Source organism: Bufo bufo, chromosome 1, assembly GCF_905171765.1.
Source record: "Bufo bufo chromosome 1, aBufBuf1.1, whole genome shotgun sequence".
Classification (NCBI taxonomy): domain Eukaryota; kingdom Metazoa; phylum Chordata; class Amphibia; order Anura; family Bufonidae; genus Bufo; species Bufo bufo.
The window spans coordinates 474,213,764-474,233,301 of record NC_053389.1 but is presented as its reverse complement, the minus strand read 5'-3'; positions in this window follow the sequence as shown (position 1 = coordinate 474,233,301).

Genomic DNA, 19,538 nt, shown 5'->3' with positions numbered 1-19,538 from the left:
AGCCTGTCACCCAGTGCCTAAAAAATAGACCTGACATTTCTATTCAACCAAATCTGCACAGTTTTAGCTGGTCAAGTTATTTGTAGTGACCGTAAAAGCAGACTTTTTGTTCTGGGTTGAAAAAGCATTCCCAAATTTGCCATTCTGAAAATAACTAGTTTGTGGTATTTGAGGCCTACTTGAAATCTATCCCAAAAAGAAAATCTTACATTGAAGGTATTGATAGTGTCATTCAGAAAAACCTAAGACACACGCTAGCGTGCTGATAGAAGTGTCATTCTGTGATTAAACCTATAACTGTCACACAGCGCAAAAAAAAACAGGTCTCACAAATCTATTCAACCAAATCTGCACAGTTTTAGCTGGTCAAGTTATTTGTAGTGACCGTAAAAGCAGACTTTTTGTTCTGGGTTGAAAAAGCATTCCCAAATTTGCCATTCTGAAAATAACTAGTTTGTGGTATTTGAGGCCTACTTGAAATCTATCCCAAAAAGAAAATCTTACATTGAAGGTATTGATAGTGTCATTCAGAAAAACCTAAGACACACGCTAGCGTGCTGATAGAAGTGTCATTCTGTGATTAAACCTATACCTGTCACACAGCGCAAAAAAAAAACAGGTCTCACTTCTCTATTCAACCAAATCTGCACTGTTTTTGCTGGTCAAGTTATTTGTAGTGACCGTAAAAGCAGACTTTTTGTTCTGGGTTGAAAAAGCATTCCCAAATTTGCCATTCTGAAAATAACTAGTTTGTGGTATTTGAGGCCTACTTGAAATCTATCCCAAAAAGAAAATCTTACATTGAAGGTATTGATAGTGTCATTCAGAAAAACCTAAGACACACGCTAGCGTGCTGATAGAAGTGTCATTCTGTGATTAAACCTATAACTGTCACACAGCGCAAAAAAAAACAGGTCTCACATCTCTATTCAACCAAATCTGCACAGTTTTAGCTGGTCAAGTTATTTGTAGTGACCGTAAAAGCAGACTTTTTGTTCTGGGTTGAAAAAGCATTCCCAAATTTGCCATTCTGAAAATAACTAGTTTGTGGTATTTGAGGCCTACTTGAAATCTATCCCAAAAAGAAAATCTTACATTGAAGGTATTGATAGTGTCATTCAGAAAAACCTAAGACACACGCTAGCGTGCTGATAGAAGTGTCATTCTGTGATTAAACCTATACCTGTCACACAGCGCAAAAAAAAACCAGGTCTCACTTCTCTATTCAACCAAATCTGCACTGTTTTTGCTGGTCAAGTTATTTGTAGTGACCGTAAAAGCAGACTTTTTGTTCTGGGTTGAAAAAGCATTCCCAAATTTCCCATTCTGAAAATAACTAGTTTGTGGTATTTGAGGCCTACTTGAAATCTATCCCAAAAAGAAAATCTTACATTGAAGGTATTGATAGTGTCATTCAGAAAAACCTAAGACACACGCTAGCGTGCTGATAGAAGTGTCATTCTGTGATTAAACCTATAACTGTCACACAGCGCAAAAAAAAACAGGTCTCACATCTCTATTCAACCAAATCTGCACAGTTTTAGCTGGTCAAGTTATTTGTAGTGACCGTAAAAGCAGACTTTTTGTTCTGGGTTGAAAACCCATTCCCAAATTTGCCATTCTCAAAATAACTAGTTTCTGGTATTTGAGGCCTACTTGAAATCTATCCCAAAAAGGATATCTTACATTGAAGGTACTGATAGTGTCATTCAGAAAAACCTAAGACACACGCTACCGTGCAGATAGAAGTCTGATTCTGAGATTAAACCTTAACCTGTCACACAGTGCAAAAAAAAACAGGTCTCCCATTTCTATTCAAGCAAATCTGTACTGTTTAATCTGGTCAAGTTATTTGTAGCGACCGTAAAAGCCCTATTTTTTTTCTGGGTTGAAAAACTATTCCCAAATTTGCCATTCTCAAAATAACTCGTTTCTGGTATTTGAGGCCTACTTGAAATCTATCCCAAAAAGGATATCTTACATTGAAGGTACTGATAGTGTCATTCAGAAAAACCTAAGACACACGCTACCGTGCAGATAGAAGTCTGATTCTGTGATTAAACCTTAACCTGTCACACAGTGCAAAAAAAAAACAGGTCTCACATTTCTATTCAATGGTCTGCCGGGTGTTCACTCCAAGGTCATGGAAGTCACGCCTGCAGCCACCCCGTTCTCCGAGGGATATGTCCTGAAATCCAGCTGAAAGCTGCAGAACATCAGTCGGAGGTCTCTCCACTTCTGGCGGGCCTCTCTGGCGCCCTCTTCCCACAAGCAAAGGCTCGGCTGGTGGCTGCTGGGGTCTTTCAATGCGTCTAGGTTCTTGAGCCTCTTGCTCCTGTCCAGGCTGTTCTTGGCTGGGCTGCCACCTGGCACGTGCTCTTCCGCGGGCTCTGGCTCGTCCACTCATCTTCTATTCCTGAGAGGATATAAACCGCTAATAAGGTCAATCTGCCGCCTAGCAGCTCCGCCGTGGCACAATCACCTCAGAACTCGCACACTGGTGACTTTAGGTATCTTCACTGGTCACTTTGAGCAGAATGATGACATCCGAGTCACGGCACCAAATGTAACCCTCTTTTCCTTGCACCATCTGCGACACCTCCAGCTTTCACACTCACTCGGTCACCAGCTCCTCCAGGCATAAACTCTAAGTGGACTCTAAGGGACGACACTCAGGTCTTCTGTGGTTTAAAGCTTTATTGAGGTGTAGTGCACTTGGCTGGAGCCTGTAATACAACAGGGAAACACTGCCACTATGTGGTATACAGCCAGGTCACCAGCCCACCTATATCATAACAGGCAGTCATTATATTACATTCCCACATACATGTTACAGGATATAACAAAGCATACAGAAAAATGAACAAGAGAAAATCATTTACAAAGATATTGCAGCAGGGTGACCTGGAATACAGCATGTCTTGCAGCCATTTTAGGAAGAACACATGTCTCTTTAACTGTACATCATCTACTCAGCCTAGCATGTGCTGCAGGGTTTAAAGGCTGCTAAAAAAACATACAGTCACCTCTTTACATTCTACAGAACTATTATGGGTATATATTATAACTTTTTACAATAGATAAATGAACTTTAGCTTTAGAGAACTTAGACAGAGATCCTACCTCCTTCACAGTAAATGTCTGCACTGAGGAGACCAAACCAAGTAGCAGAATACACAGGGGGCTTTCTGGAAGAGTCCACTGTAAAGACTCTGTCTGTTAAAACTTTCCTCAGTTATCTAATAGCACATTTGAAGAGGTTTATTTAGCATGTCCTGACTCTCTGCTAAAAGCTTATGAATATATGGAACTATATTTAACAAGTGATCATTGCTGCAGCTCCTGTATATTGGTATGACCTTATTGCAAACCTGCAGACTGGATATTTGGTGAAACTTCATGTGGTTCATATCGACTGTACTACACCACTGACTTGGTGCCTGGGCCTAAATATGTGACAGTGGCCTGTTCCAGTGGTGGGTGACGTGATGCCTGATTCTCTGCTATGACATGAAGACTGATTCTGCGCTGACATAAGGCCAGATTCTCTGTTACGGGACCGCTCTCCTCAGCCTGGGTGCCTGGGCCTAAATGTGTGACAGTGGCCTGTTCCAGTGGTGGGTGACGTGATGCCTGATTCTCTGCTATGACATGAAGACAGATTCTGTGCTGACATAAGGCCAGATTCTCTGTTACGGGACCTCTCTCCTCTGCCTGGGTGCCTGGGCCTAAATGTGTGACAGTGGCCTGTTCCAGTGGTGGGTGACGTGAAGCCTGATTCTCTGCTATGACATGAAGACTGATTCTGCGCTGACATAAGGCCAGATTCTCTGTTACGGGACCTCTCTCCTCTGCCTGGGTGCCTGGGCCTAAATGTGTGACAGTGGCCTGTTCCAGTGGTGGGTGACGTGAAGCCTGATTCTCTGCTATGACATGAAGACAGATTCTGTGCTGACATAAGGCCAGATTCTCTGTTACGGGACCTCTCTCCTCTGCCTGGGTGCCTGGGCCTAAATGTGTGACAGTGGCCTGTTCCAGTGGTGGGTGACGTGAAGCCTGATTCTCTGCTATGACATGAAGACAGATTCTGCGCTGACATAAGGCCAGATTCTCTGTTACGGGACCGCTCTCTTCTGTCTGGGTGCCGGGGCTTAAATGTGTGACAGTGGCCTGTTCCAGTGGTGGGTGACGTGAAGCCTGATTCTCTGCTATGACATGAAGACAGATTCTGCGCTGACATAAGGCCAGATTCTCTGTTACGGGACCTCTCTCCTCTGCCTGGGTGCCTGGGCCTAAATGTGTGACAGTGGCCTGTTCCAGTGGTGGGTGACGTGAAGCCTGATTCTCTGCTATGACATGAAGACAGATTCTGCGCTGACATAAGGCCAGATTCTCTGTTACGGGACCTCTCTCCTCTGCCTGGGTGCCTGGGCCTAAATGTGTGACAGTGGCCTGTTCCAGTGGTGGGTGACGTGAAGCCTGATTCTCTGCTATGACATGAATACAGATTCTGCGCTGACATAAGGCCAGATTCTCTGTTACGGGACCTCTCTCCTCTGCCTGGGTGCCTGGGCCTAAATGTGTGACAGTGGCCTGTTCCAGTGGTGGGTGACGTGAAGCCTGATTCTCTGCTATGACATGAAGACAGATTCTGCGCTGACATAAGGCCAGATTCTCTGTTACGGGACCGCTCTCCTCTGTCTGGGTGCCTGGGCCTAAATGTGTGACAGTGGCCTGTTCCAGTGGTGGGTGACGTGAAGCCTGATTCTCTGCTATGACATGAAGACATATTCTGCGCTGACATAAGGCCAGATTCTCTGTTACGGGACCTCTCTCCTCTGCCTGGGTGCCTGGGCCTAAATGTGTGACAGTGGCCTGTTCCAGTGGTGGGTGACGTGAAGCCTGATTCTCTGCTATGACATGAAGACAGATTCTGCGCTGACATAAGGCCAGATTCTCTGTTACGGGACCGCTCTCCTCTGTCTGGGTGCCGGGGCCTAAATGTGTGACAGTGGCCTGTTCCTGTGGTGGGTGACGTGAAGCCTGATTCTCTGCTATGACATGAAGACAGATTCTGCGCTGACATAAGGCTAGATTCTCTGTTACGGGACCTCTCCTCTGCCTGGGTGCCTGGGCCTAAATGTGTGACAGTGGCCTGTTCCAGTGGTGGGTGACGTGAAGCCTGATTCTCTGCTATGACATGAAGACTGATTCTGCGCTGACATGAAGCCAGATTCTCTGCTATGGCATGAAGAGACTGATTCTCTGCTGACATGAAGCCAGATTCTTTGCTATGGCATGAAGAGACTGATTCTCTGCTGACGTGAAGCCAGATTCTCTGCTATGGGACCTCTGTCCAATTGATATTGGTTCATTTTTATTTTTTTTATTTTAATTTTAATTCATTTCCCTATCCACATTTGTTTGCAGGGGATTTACCTACATGTTGCTGCCTTTTGCAGCCCTCTAGCTCTTTCCTGGGCTGTTTTACAGCCTTTTTAGTGCCCAAAAGTTCGGGTCCCCATTGACTTCATGGGGGTTCGGGACGAAGTTCGGTTCGGGTTCGGATCCCGAACCCGAACATTTACGGGAAGTTCGGCCGAATTTCTCGAACCCGAACATCCAGGTGTTCGCTCAACTCTAGTAGTGATGTAAATCATACATGTAATGTTGTATACCGTAAAAATGTTGGTTTGAAAATAAAAGGCTAGAGATTTTTGGATAATTTTTTTATATTTATAACGAACATTTCCCAGGTAAAACATAAAAGTGCTTAATATTCAGCTATAAAAAACATAATTAGACATAACATACAAATTCAATTTGGGTTAATTCCAGCATGAAAGGGCCCTGTGTGCTAGGGCCAGCCACATTAGGGGGTGGTGGGTATCTCATCCTTGGTACAGGACAAGGGGGGCGAGGGCCAAAATCAGGTTCTGGAGAAAATAGGGGCTGGGAATATGTTGGTTGTATGGGCTGCTGGCAAAACATATTGGCCCAGGTTGGGCTGGTGTGCCACTGCTTAACGTTAAAGCATGGCAATGGACATTATGGACGGCCCGCACTAGCTCCACTGGGTCCATAGGGCTTTTTAAAATGTTGGCTACAGTAGCCATTACGGAAACAAAAATGTCTTGCTTTTCGGCAGACAATGGGTCTATACGTGGCGCTAGGCCACTGAGCATTCACTCTTCTTTGCCCTCAGCCCTTCTCTGCCTTAAATACTTGAGCACCTGACTTTCTACAGTGGCTCGAGTATTTAAGGCAGGTTCGGGAGGCTCAGGTGCGACCCTTCTCCGACGTGCTGGTCTCCTTAATAAAGGTTCGGGGCTTGACTGAACCTCAGCCCCAACCTCCACAGCAGAGGACTCTGTCGGATCCAACTGTTGTGAAAGTTGTCGCTCTTCAGTGGCCAGACAAGGGGAATCCTGGGGAGCAGCCACACGCTCCTCCTCACTGGTGGTCGACTCATGGCCCCTCTGCTCTTCCAGGCTGTCAACGGTGCTGTGGAATGAGAGAGTAATGTAAATAACATTGGTATATGTATATATATATATATATATATATATATATATACATTGTATGAACATATAAGCCACATTTCACAAACCCCACTGGATGACATGGGTCCAGTAGACGTGTCACATATTGATTATCAGGATAGCTAATCAATATGAAAAGGCGTTCGAAGACCCTTATTATGTAATATGGACCTGCACAGATGGTTGTCCCTTATCGCTATCCTCACCTGTTTATAATGTCAGCCATTTTTGCAGGTCATATCAGGATAAACAATGGTAGCTGAAATACTTTAGCGATCATTGTGGTGACAAGGCCAGTATATTCCCACAAGATATTATAACAACATGTACCTGGCTTGTGCACTCCAGCCCTAGTTGTATACTAGGCTATAAAACATTACTGGTATAATGAGAACTATTTTACCCCAAAAAAAACACTACCAATATATTTTGGGACATTTCTAAGATAACATTAAAAATAATCTATACATTTCATACTCGCGGCCTAAGGTCCAGCACTGGTTTTAAGAAACCCAACTGCCGGGTATAAATATAGGGCTTCTTTCGGACGCCTCCATCGCCACTTTTCCCCATGGCCTGGACTCGTTCCCGGCTGAACTGATCCCGGCACGACTGCCAGCGAGTCTTTAAGCGTTGGACTGTAGAAATATAACATAACAACAATTATAACTTAAAACATGTCATCACACGTATAAAATCACATCACCAAATATGGTTACTACTACATTAACCACTTTAGGACCACAGGTTTATACCCCCCTAGTGACCAGGCTCTTTTTTACAAATCGGCACTTCACAACTTTAACGGTTTATTGCTCGGTCATGCAACTTGGCACCCAAATGAATTTTACCTCCTTTTCTTCTCACAAATACAGCTTTCTTTTGGTGGTATTTGATTGCTGCTGATATTTTTCGTTTTTCTGATATTAATCAAAATAGACCGCAATTTTCTCAAAAAAAGATTATTTTTAACTTTCTCTCGTTAAATTGTTCAAATATAATTACATTTCTATACAAGTTTGTGTCAGAATTTATTGTGCTACATGTCTTTGATTAAAAAAAAATCCAATAAGTGTATATTTATTGGTTTGCGCAAAAGTTATAGCGTTTGCAAACTATGATACAAAAATGTGAATTTCCGCATTTTGAAGCAGCTCTGACTTTCTGAGCATCTGTCATGTTTCTTGAGGTGCTAGAATGCCAGAATAGTATAAATATCCCCCAAATCACCCCATTTTAGAAAGAAGACACCCCAAAGTATTCGCGGAGGGGCATGGTGAGTTTATGTATGATATAATTTTTTTCCACAAGTTAGCGGAAAATAACACTTTCTGAGAAAAAAAAAAATATATAAAGTTTCCATTTCTGCTAATTCTGGCAAAAAAAAATAAAAAAATCTCCCACGGACTCACTATGCCCCTCAGTGAATACCTTGGGGTGTCTACTTTCCAAAATGGGGTCATTTGTGGGGTGTGTTTACTGTTCTGGCATTTTGGGCGGGGCTAAATTGTGAGCAACCCTGTAAAGCCTAAGGGTACTCGTTGGACCTTCGGCCCCTTTACACACCTAGGCTGAAAAAGTGTCACACATGTGGTATCGCCGTACTCAGAAGAAGTAGGGCAATGTGTTTTGGGGTGTATTTTTACATATACCCATGCTGGGTGAGAAAAATATCTCTGTAAATTTACAACTTTGTATAAAAAAAATGGGAAAAGTTGTCATTTACAGAGATATTTCTCACACACAGTATGGGTATATGTAAAAATACACCCCAAAACACATTGCCCTACTTCTTTTGAGTACGGCGATATCACATGTGTGACATTTTTTTGCAGCCTAGGTGCACAAAGGGACCCAAATTCCAATGAGTACCTTTAGGATTTCACAGGGCATTTTTTACGCATTTGGATTCCAAACTACTTCTCACGCTTTAGGGCCCCTAAAATGCCAGGGCAGTATAAATACCCCACAAGTGACCCCATTTTGGAAAGAAGACACCCCAAGGTATTCCGTGAGGGGCATGGCGAGTTCATAGAAGATTGGTTTTTTTGGCACAAGTTAGCGGAAAAAGATATTTTTTTTTTTTTATTACAAAGTCTCATATTCCACTAACTTGTGGCAAAAAATTTAATTTTACATGAACTCGCCATGCCCCTCACGAAATACCTTGGGGTGTCTTCTTTCCAAAATGGGGTCACTTGTGGGGTATTTATACTGCCCTGGCATTTTAGAGGCCCTAAAGCGTGAGAAGTAGTTTGGAATCCAAATGCGTAAAAAATGCCCTGTGAAATCCTAAAGGTACTCATTGGAATTTTGGCCCCTTTGTGCACCTAGGCTGCAAAAAAGTGTCACACGTGTGGTATCGCCGTACTCAGAAGAAGTAGGGCAATGTGTTTTGGGGTGTATTTTTACATATACCCATACTGTGTGTGAGAAATATCTCTGTAAATGACAACTTTTCCCATTTTTTTTATACAAAGTTGTCAATTTACAGATATTTCTCTCACCCAGCATGGGTATATGTAAAAATACACCCCAAAACACATTGCCCTACATCTTCTGAGTATGGCGATACCACATGTGTGACACTTTTTTGCAGACTAGGTGCAAAAAGGGGCCCAAATTCCAATGAGTACCTTTAGGATTTCACAGGGCATTTTTTACACATTTGGATTCCAAACTACTTCTCACGCTTTAGGGCCTCTAAAATGCCAGGGCAGTATAAATACCCCACAAGTGACCCCATTTTGGAAAGAAGACACCCCAAGGTATTCCGTGAGGGGCATGGCGAGTTCATAGAAGATTGTTTTTTTTGGCACAAGTTAGCGGAAAATGATTTTTTATTTATTTATTTTCTTACAAAGTCTCATATTCCACTAACTTGTGCCAAAAAATTAAATTTTCCATTAACTCGCCATGCCCCTCAAGGAATACCTTGGGGTGTCTTCTTTCCAAAATGGGGTCACTTGTGGGGTATTTATACTGCCCTGGCATTTTAGGGGCCCTAAAGCGTGAGAAGTAGTTTGGAATCCAAATGCGTAAAAAATGCCCTGTGAAATCCTAAAGGTACTCATTGGAATTTGGGCCCCTTTGTGCACCTAGGCTGCAAAAAAGTGTCACACATGTGGTATCGCTGTACTCAGAAGAAGTAGTGCAATGTGATTTGGGGTGTATTTTTTTTACATATACCCATACTGTGTGTGAGAAATATCTCTGTAAATGACAACTTTTCCCATTTTTTTTATACAAAGTTGTCAATTTACAGAGATATTTCTCTCACCCAGCATGGGTATATGTAAAAATACACACCAAAACACATTGCCCTACTTCTTCTGAGTACGGCGATACCACATGTGTGACACTTTTTTGCAGCCTAGGTGCGCAAAGGGGTCCAAATTCCAATGAGTACCTTTTAGGAGGGCATTTTTAGACATTTGGATTCCAGACTTCTTCTCACGCTTAAGGGCCCCTAAAATGCCAGGGCAGTATAAATACCCCACATGTGACCCCATTTTGGAAAGAAGACACCCCAAGGTATTCCGTGAGGTGCATAGCGAGTTCATAGAAGATTTATTTTTTGGGCACAAGTTAGAAATTGATTTCTTTCGTTTTTTCCAACAAAGTCTCCCTTTCCGCTAACTTGGGACAAAAAGTTCAATCTTTCATGGACTCAATATGCCCCTCAGCGAATACTTTGGGGTGTCTTCTTTCCAAAATGGGGTCATTTGTGGGATGTTTGTATTGCCCTGGCATTTGAGGGTCTCCATAATCATTACATGTATGGCCAGCATTGGGAGTTTCTGCTATTCTCCTTATATTGAGCATACGGGTAATGAGATTTTTTTTTTTGTTCAGCCTATAACATTTGAAACAGAACATTTACTTTTATAAACTTTATTGAACTTTTGAAACAGAACATTAACTTACCTGTGATTTTTTTTTTTTACCTTTAGAGGATAAACCTCTCCTTCCCCTTGGGACAATGTGCAAAGCGCAAATCGCCCAAAGATGTGGCGAAGTACATTATGCACTTTGTCCCAGGTGAAAGGAGAGGTTTGTGGCAGCTCTGTGTGAAAGGGCCCTAAGACCCCTGTGTGCCTGTCCTGTGTAACGCAATCCCTACACTAATAGTGTACCTGTGTGTGGTACTTGCGGAAACACTCCCCTATGCATAGGGCAGGCTGGTGTCACGCCTTATTCCAGCCCTGCTACAGACACGACATCTTTTTTTGGGGAACGCTGAGTTGGGGTACCAGGATAGACACTCGGGAAGTGTCTGGCATGTAGCCAGCTCACTACATCAGGGACTTGGGGCACGGACCCTCCTGGATACAGGAGTTCCGAAATGATCTCTTCCTGGAATTTTAGGAAGGATCCTGTTCTCCCAGCCTTATTGTAGAGAACAAAACTATTATAGGCAGCCAATTGAATTAAATAAACAGACACCTTCTTATACCAGCGTCTGGTGCGGCAGGACACTAAATAGGGAGCCAACATCTGGTCATTGAAGTCCACCCCTCCCATGTGAAGGTTATAGTCGTGGACAGAGAGAGGTTTCACAATGACTCCAGTTGCCCTTTCAATTTGGACAGTCGTGTTTGCGTGAATGGTGGACAGAAGGTAACCGTCCCTCTTGTCCCTCCACTTCACTGCGAGCAGTTCTTGGTCACACAAGGCAGCCCTCTCCCCCCGTGCAAGTTGGGCATTAACGAGCCGTTGGGGGAAGCCCCAGTGACTAGGTCGCGCGGTGCCACAGCATTGAATTCTGACTAGATGTAAGTGCCGAAAGATGGCCACACTTGTGTAAAAATTGTCCACGCATAAGTGGTACCCCTTGTGGAGTAAGGGTGACACCAAGTCCCAGACAATCTTGCCACTGCTCCCCAGGTATTCAGGACATCCGACCGGCTCCAGTTTTGAGTCTTTTCCCTCATAGACCCTAAAACGATATGTATAGCCTGTGGCCCTTTCACAGAGCTTATACAGTTTGACCCCATACCGGGTGCGCTTGCTGGGGATGTACTGTTTGATGCCAAGGCGCCCGGTAAAATGTACTAGGGACTCGTCTATGCAGATGTTCTTATTGGGGGTATACGCATCTGCAAATCTGGATGAAAAATGGTCTATGAGGGGGCCGAATTTTGTGGAGCCGGTCATAAGCAGGGTGGCCTCTTGGATGACAGGTTTTATTGCCAGCGAAATGCATAAAACGCATGATGACCTCAAAACGTGCCCTGGAAATTGCAGCAGAGAACATGGGCATGTAATGTATTGGGTCTTTAGACCAATAGGACCGCAATACATTTTTTTTAGTTAGACCCATACTGAGGATAAGGCCCAAAAAAAAATTAAATTCGGAAACTGTGACTGGTTTCCACCGGTAAGGCTGGGCATAGAAGCTTTCCGGATTGGCGGTTATATAGTCTGTGGCGTAGAGGTTGGTTTCTGCCATAACTAAGTCATAGAGATCCGCGGTGAAGAACAGCTCAAAAAACTCAAGGGCCGATCCTAAATGAGCTGTCTCCATGCGAAGTCCAGACTGGGCGGTGAAAGGGGGCAATACGGGTGCGGCGGAAGCAGGGGATTGCCAATTAGGGTTTGCCAGCACCTCTGGGAGACTAAGGGCTCTACGGGCCTGTGAACGTGGTGGCTGCGACGGGGGAGTTAATGCACGTGCCACCGTACCAGCTTGAACTGCCCTTCTGGTGCTCGCCACTTCACCAGGGAATACGGCAGTGCTGGTAGAAGGTCCAGGATGTGCTGTGCTGCTGGTGTATGCCGCACCATAAAAAAGATCAGCGCTAGCACCACTCTGCTGCAAATGAGGCTCATCATGCGGGGTAAGCAGAACACTGACATGGGATCGGGTACGCCTGACCGTAGCAGGGACCTCAACCTCGTTATCTTCACTACCGGTTAGAGTGCCACTGCTGTCTACAGTTTCATATTCTGAATCACTGGATTCAGCGGGTGAAGCGTCCCCATTGCTTTCATCCATCACGGCCAGAATCCTGTAGGCCTCTTCAGCGGAATACCCCTTGTTTGACATTTTGGACTAACTAAATTTAGGGGGTATTCCTCTGAGACTACCCAGGAAAAAGAGCAAACCTGCCTAGTAAAAAGGAGTGCTTGCGAAGTAAAGCTGCGATCGCTAATAAAGATCCAAAAAGCTCAAAAGTGATCTTTATAGCGGCGCAGCGATTTTACTGTGTTTTTGCAGTGATCAGAAAAAAATAATTCTGTCACTGTGGTGGGGCGGACTGAACACAAGTGTGCGCACAAGATCAGGCCTGATCGGGCAAACACTGCGTTTTTTGTAGAGCCTAAGGTGACCCTAATGTACTTATATAGATCTGATTGCGATCAGTCTTGATCACTTACAGATACTATATAGTACTAGTGCTGATTAGCGACAGCGATGACGCTAATCAGCGACTAATCAGTGACTGCGGTGCGGTGGGCTGGGTGCTAACTACCTAACAAGTAGCTAACTACCTGTCGGTGATAAGGGACCCTTACAGGGGGGTGATCAATGACAGGGGGGTGATCAGGGAGTCTATATGGGGTGATCAGGGGTTAATAAGGGGTTAATAAGTGACAGGGGGGGGGTGTAGTGTATGTGTGGTGATTGGTGCTACTTACAGAGCTGCCGTGTCCTCTGGTGGTCGATCCAAGCAAAAGGGACCAGGTAGCAGGTATATCAGATGCTATTTTGTAAATAGCGTCTGACATACCCATTTCATTGGATCTTTTAAAAATCTACAGCCTGCCAGCCAATGATCGCTGCCGGCAGGCTGTAGATGAACTTCTGAACTGCGCAATCCTGTGAACGCGCGGTCCTGTGAGCGCACGTTCACAGGAAATCTATCTATCGGCGTTAGTGTGACGGGAGGAGGTTAAAACCAGCAAATACTTAATTTTGTATACCATATACAGGAGATTTTCTATGTTCCTAGGCTGAATAACCTTATGTTCACATCACTTCACAAACTTCTTGTTTCTATTGTAAATACTATCTAATCATCCACATGGACTGCGCTTGACCAGTACACGAAAAAAAGATGAACTAACCCAGCTTCAGTGATCCCAGCCAACAGAACATTTTGGAATAATATGCAAGCATGGCCACCACTGTTAGATAGCAGGGTTGTTGTAACCCGGTAATCATAACAGGCCTTTAAACATTATTCAGACTTGATATTTTGACATTACAGGGATACACAATATGAAGCTCTAAAGCAGTTTAAAATGTATACCTCAAAGCATGTTCACACAGAAAATATATATCAGACTGCAGCAGGCCATGGTTATAATTGACGTTTTACCACAGCAGGTGAGCCACCGGTGGCCATGGCTGATGAATAATCAAACAATATATAGTGCTGAGCACTTTCACATTGAAAAAACAAGTGGTACACAACATCCTCATGGTGCCCATTAAAATAAACAGATACTGATTTACCTGCTTCTCTAATATACTCCAATATACACCATTGCTTGACAAGTAACAATTACATTATAGGCATTTTATACATAAAACACATCAACATGGGTTCTCATACCTAATTTTCGGCATTTGGAGGAACTGTCCTTCTCCCACTCTTTGGGCAACATGTCACGGGTCACCTCGTCCCATGCCCGCTCCTTGCAGATGCGGTCGTGATATTCCTCTGTTCGAGTGTCTCAAAGCAGGGGACATTCCTGGATCAGTAAGATCAACTTTTCAACATCCATGTTGAGATGCTGGTATCTTGCAAGGCAGACAGGCTGGGGCCGGTTTCAGCACCTGCACATGTGCTCTTGGCAAAGTTTGTAAACACACAACACATGGCTAAAGTAGGCTGGGCCTAGCATTTCTAAATTAGTGATCCGCAAAAAACGGATGACATACGGATGTGTTCCATATGCATTCAGTTTTTTTTTGCGGACCCATTGACTTTAATGGAGCCACGACCCGTGAATTACGGCCAAATATAGGACAAGCTCTATATTTGTACGGAACGGAAAAACGGAAAAACGGAAAAACGGAAACGGAATGCTTACGGAACACATTCCGTTTTTATTGCGGAACCATTGAAATTAATGGTTCTGTATACAGACCGTATACGGAACACCAAAAAACGGCCTGTACACTCGCAAAAAAAAAGTTCGTGTGAACTAGGCCTTAATCAGATTCACACATTGCAAACTCAGTCAGTATTTTGCATTTGTTTTTGTAAGCCCAACAAAGGAATGGAGCCTAAATATAAGGAAAATATAGTGGAAATATTTGCATGTCCACACTCTGGATTATATGCCTACCACTTAAAATTTTAATTATTATTGACCAACAAGGTGACTAATAGTTTAATTAGTGAAAGTGACTTTCTGTAATTTCACATAGGCATGTTACAGATTCTCCACTGTACAGCTATCTGTCTGCTTTCAGGAGTTTAAATTCCGGAGGTCAGAATCAGCTTGGCACAATTCTCATGAGCTTTTAGATGTGCTTTTCATCCTGGGCCTTAGGGGCAAACAGCAGAACAATTATGAGCTATTCCAGATGAGCCTAAAAGTTTTATTTAAAAAAAGTTGAATTTTCTCCAACAGAACTGATTCAAGCTATAATTAGATCCAGAAAGTAAGGGCCCTACAGCTTTTAGTGAATTCAGGTGACATTTTGAAAAGATCTGAACAAATATTAGCATAAAATAGAGAAACCCTGGTGTTCACTTAGAAGTAAAAAATGCCAGAGACCCTGTGCCTACATAACATTTTTTTGTAAATATATAAAGAATGTTCTCCTACATTTAAGTCTTGAGTCTGGTATTACATAGTGAATCATGTTACTACAGGAGGAATTTAGAAAGAATTCCATAGGAAGGATGTCCTTTGGCCTACCATTGACCTTTTTGAGAATAAATAAAATTTGACCATATTCAAACTATGGCTTTGGAGCTGATTTTTAGAAGGCATTTTCATCAATTTCCAAACTTTCATGTGAATAATATTATTTTAGGCCATGATTTTGTATACTTTGATAACATATTATTATTATAAAACATGTTGTTTATTTCATTAAAACATTTTACATAGAAAATGTGTGTGCTCAGAAGAAACTACTAGCAATGAAGTGAAGTTTAATGGGGATGTTTGGGTGTTTAATACTGATGATCTATCTTCAACATAGATCATCGATATCTGATCGGTAGGAGTCGGACTCCCAGCAGCCCTGCCAATCAGCCCTGCCAATGTATATAATAAGCTTGTGTATAATGTATATAAGTGGGTATGTAAGTTACATAAGTGTGTATATAGTGTTGATAAGTAAGTTTATAATATACATAAGTGTATAAGGTACACAAGTGCATATATAATTTGCATAATAGGTATGAATTAATGTACATAATAAGTGTGCATATAATGTACCGTACATAATATGAGTGTGCCTTTTGTAGTTACCTTGTGAAATGCCTTTCTTCATTTAGGGTCCCCCACACATGAATTAGGCTGTAGCATTTTTTTAACCAGTAAAAATTCAGAAGAATAAAAGTAGCATTTTCTTCATGGCATTTTTACAAGCACCATTTTTGAAAAGAAGCCAGAAAGACAAAAACATCACCTATTTAAAAATATGTTTGTGTGTCCTCTATTTCATATTTCCCATTGAGCTTTAGTTTATTGTAAAAAAAAGGTGCAGAAAAAACACCACAAAACACCTACGTATAAAAGCACCCTTCTTAGGCTACTTTCACACTGGCGTTTCTGGGTCCGCTTGTGAGATCCGTTCAGGGCTCTCACAAGCGGCCCAAAACGGATCAGTTTAGCCCCAATGCATTCTGAATGGATAAGGATCCGTTCAGAATGCATCAGTTTGCCTCCGATCAGTCTCCATTCCGCTCTGGAGGCGGACACCAAAACAATGCTTGCAGCGTTTTGATGTTCGTCTGACGAAACTGAGCCAAACAGATCCGTCCTGACTTACAATGTAAGTCAATGGGGACGGATCCGTTTTCACTGTTACAATATGGTGCAATTGAAAATGGATCCGCCTCCCATTGACTTTCAGTGTAAGTCAAAACGGATCCGTTTGCATTATCATGAACAAAAATATCAAAAATATATATATATATATATTTTTTTTTTTTTTTCATGGTAATGCAAACGGATCCGTTCTGAACGGATACAAGCGTTTGCATTATAGGTGCGGATCCCTCTTTGCAGATACCAGACGGATCCGCACCTAACGCAGGTGTGAAAGTAGCCTTATACCTACTGCCAATATGTAGTGCCAACAAGGCAAAGTGGGTCTTAAAGGCTAAGGACACCTTTGGTTGGAATATTTTTTTTATTATTGCATTACTCATTTTGGGCTAAAAATCATATTTTCAGTTGGTCTGTATTAAAAATTTGCTTCACTCAATCTGTAGCTTTTATCTCTAAACTCCTGAGAGCTCATAAACACTCACCTTTCCAAGCTCCCACCTGATCCAGCACCACCATTATATCCACAAGGCTGTGGTCATGAGATGTTTTGCCTGCAGACGTGATGTGACCACTGCAGCCAGTCCCATTCGTTGGCAGTATAGTGCTGTACACTGCTAAGGCCAGAGATCGGCTGCAGCAGTCACGTGCAGAGGGCACATCATCGCTGAAAAACATTTTGGGGATGATTTATCAAAACTAGTCCAAAGCAAAACTGATTTAGTTGCCCATAGCAACCAATCAGTTTGCCCCTTTCATTTTCCAAAGGAGTTCAGAAAAATGAAAAGTGGAATCTGAACCATTTCCCAGGCACCTTATATTGGTGACCTATCCTCAGTTCAACACTCTGCATCCCCACTGATCAGCTGTTCCTTGTAGCCGCCAGCAAAGGAACCTCAAGTTGAATGAACAGGAAGCATTGAAGAGAATGAAAGCTGAGCTGCAGTAGCCCAGCATGGCAACTACTCTTTGAATGGAGCTCTGCTTCCTACTCCATTCAAAGTGCTGAGTGCACCAGAGGCTGCAGGAAATGAGTCGCTGATGGAAGTGCATAGAGTCAGACCCTCACCAATTGTATATTAGTGCCCTACCTGAGGACAGGTCATCAATATCAGGAGCCTGAAAAAACTCTTAAAGCTCAACTCTTATCAATCCGTGATATGGTACGCACACAGCCGATGCCCGTATATTGCGGACCTCGTGTTTGCGGGCTGCAATACGGACACTGACCTGCTATGGTCACATCTCAGGACCAATTAAAGAACAGGTACATGGCATATCAGCATCTGGTGGGACATTACAGATACCTGATCAACTGATCAAACTGATAACAATTTAGCTATAAGTGTTTATGGGCTGTCAGGAGTTCAGAAATTAGGGCTACAGATCAAGCCATCAGACCAAGTCTGTGGAGGATTCAGTGTAAAACTGAAAACCTGCTAGTCTGCAAATACACTAAAAGTGAGAGCTGTGCTTCGTTACTCGCCTAGAAAGAGGCCCAAGCTCTCGAGCACGATGACCTCTTCGAACAGCTGATCGTCAAGAGTCTTGGGATTCAGACCCCCGCCAATCTGATATTGATAACCTATCCTGAGGATAGGCCATCAATAGCAAATTCCCAGATAACCCCTTTAATTTTAAGAGTGAGTTTGCAGTACCCAACATTACTAGAAAATGTCCAACGCAAAACTCATTTTATATTTGTACAAACTCGGGTCCTCTACTCTGAGATAACAGTATTTTACTTACAGTTTCAGTTAGAAAAAATAGCAGCCCTATAATATCTTGCTGATATTAAAATGTAACAACAACTGTCCTACAAAAACTATTTTGCTCATATAATTTTTACTTCTCTGGAAAGATCCTCTAAATATTTTTTTCTCTGAGCTTTAAAATGTAACCAAGTTTATAGAATTCATAGATTAGACTAATGATTTTTACAGAGAATGTTCTTCTATTTAATTTAATTATCAAAATTATCAAAAAGAATTCGTTAAAATTGAAAAATGGTTGTAAAATAATATTGAGATCAAAAACTGACCTATATATAATGTGCTTATTTTTCAGAGATGATACAGTAGGAGCCAGCAATGTTTAAAACATTATTACAAACAAATTAGTGAAGAATTTGCAGTTACTATCTTGAAATTAGATAATTAAGATGTTTCTTTGTACGTACGGGGAAATCTCCAAATTATCTTATTGGTTCAGTGATATGAAAAAACATAGAGAAGATGTAAACAGAACTCTTTCCATGAATGGCTAGCCTGCAATAATTACAGCCACAAGAACATCCAAATAGCTTTAGGCCTCCCTAGCCTTAAAGGGGCTGTCCAGATTTTTTATATATATTTTACCTTACCCAGCCATACCTGTAAAGATATCTGCACTTACCTGTTTCCCACACATCTGGCTCTGTGGTTCTTGGGCTGTCTTCACTCGACTTCCAGTCCCCACTTGTCAACTTCATGTGGATGGGATCACATGCACTGCTGCAGCCAATGACTGTCCTTAGTGTTGGCATGTTACCAAGCAGGATGTCACTGATGGGTCATGTGCTGCTTGAGAAGACATCACCACGGAGGCCAATTATTGCCCGAGCAGTACAAGTGACTGGCAGGAACTGGAATTCCAGCAAAAACAGCCACTGAGACATAGAACCAGAACATGGGAAGTATAGATTTCATTAAGGTACTGCTGGGCGGGGGAGATATTAAAAAAAATCCTGGACAACCCCTTTAAGCTCATAGTTTATGACTACACAAACAAATGTAAGATAAAAGTGTAAATGATAAATAATAGATGCATACTGGCTTGCAGCATCTGCAGAATATAGTGCTGTTTCAGTGAGAAAAGTATTGGGACACAACTCTTAGTCATTGTATTCAGTGTTTCATTCTGTCCTATTGCCACAGGTGTATAAAATCCAGCCCAACTAGCCATGTAGTCTGCCTTTACAAACATTTGTGAAAGAACAGCACGTTCTAAAGAGCTCAGTGTATGCCACTGTGGTACTGTAATAGGATGCCACTG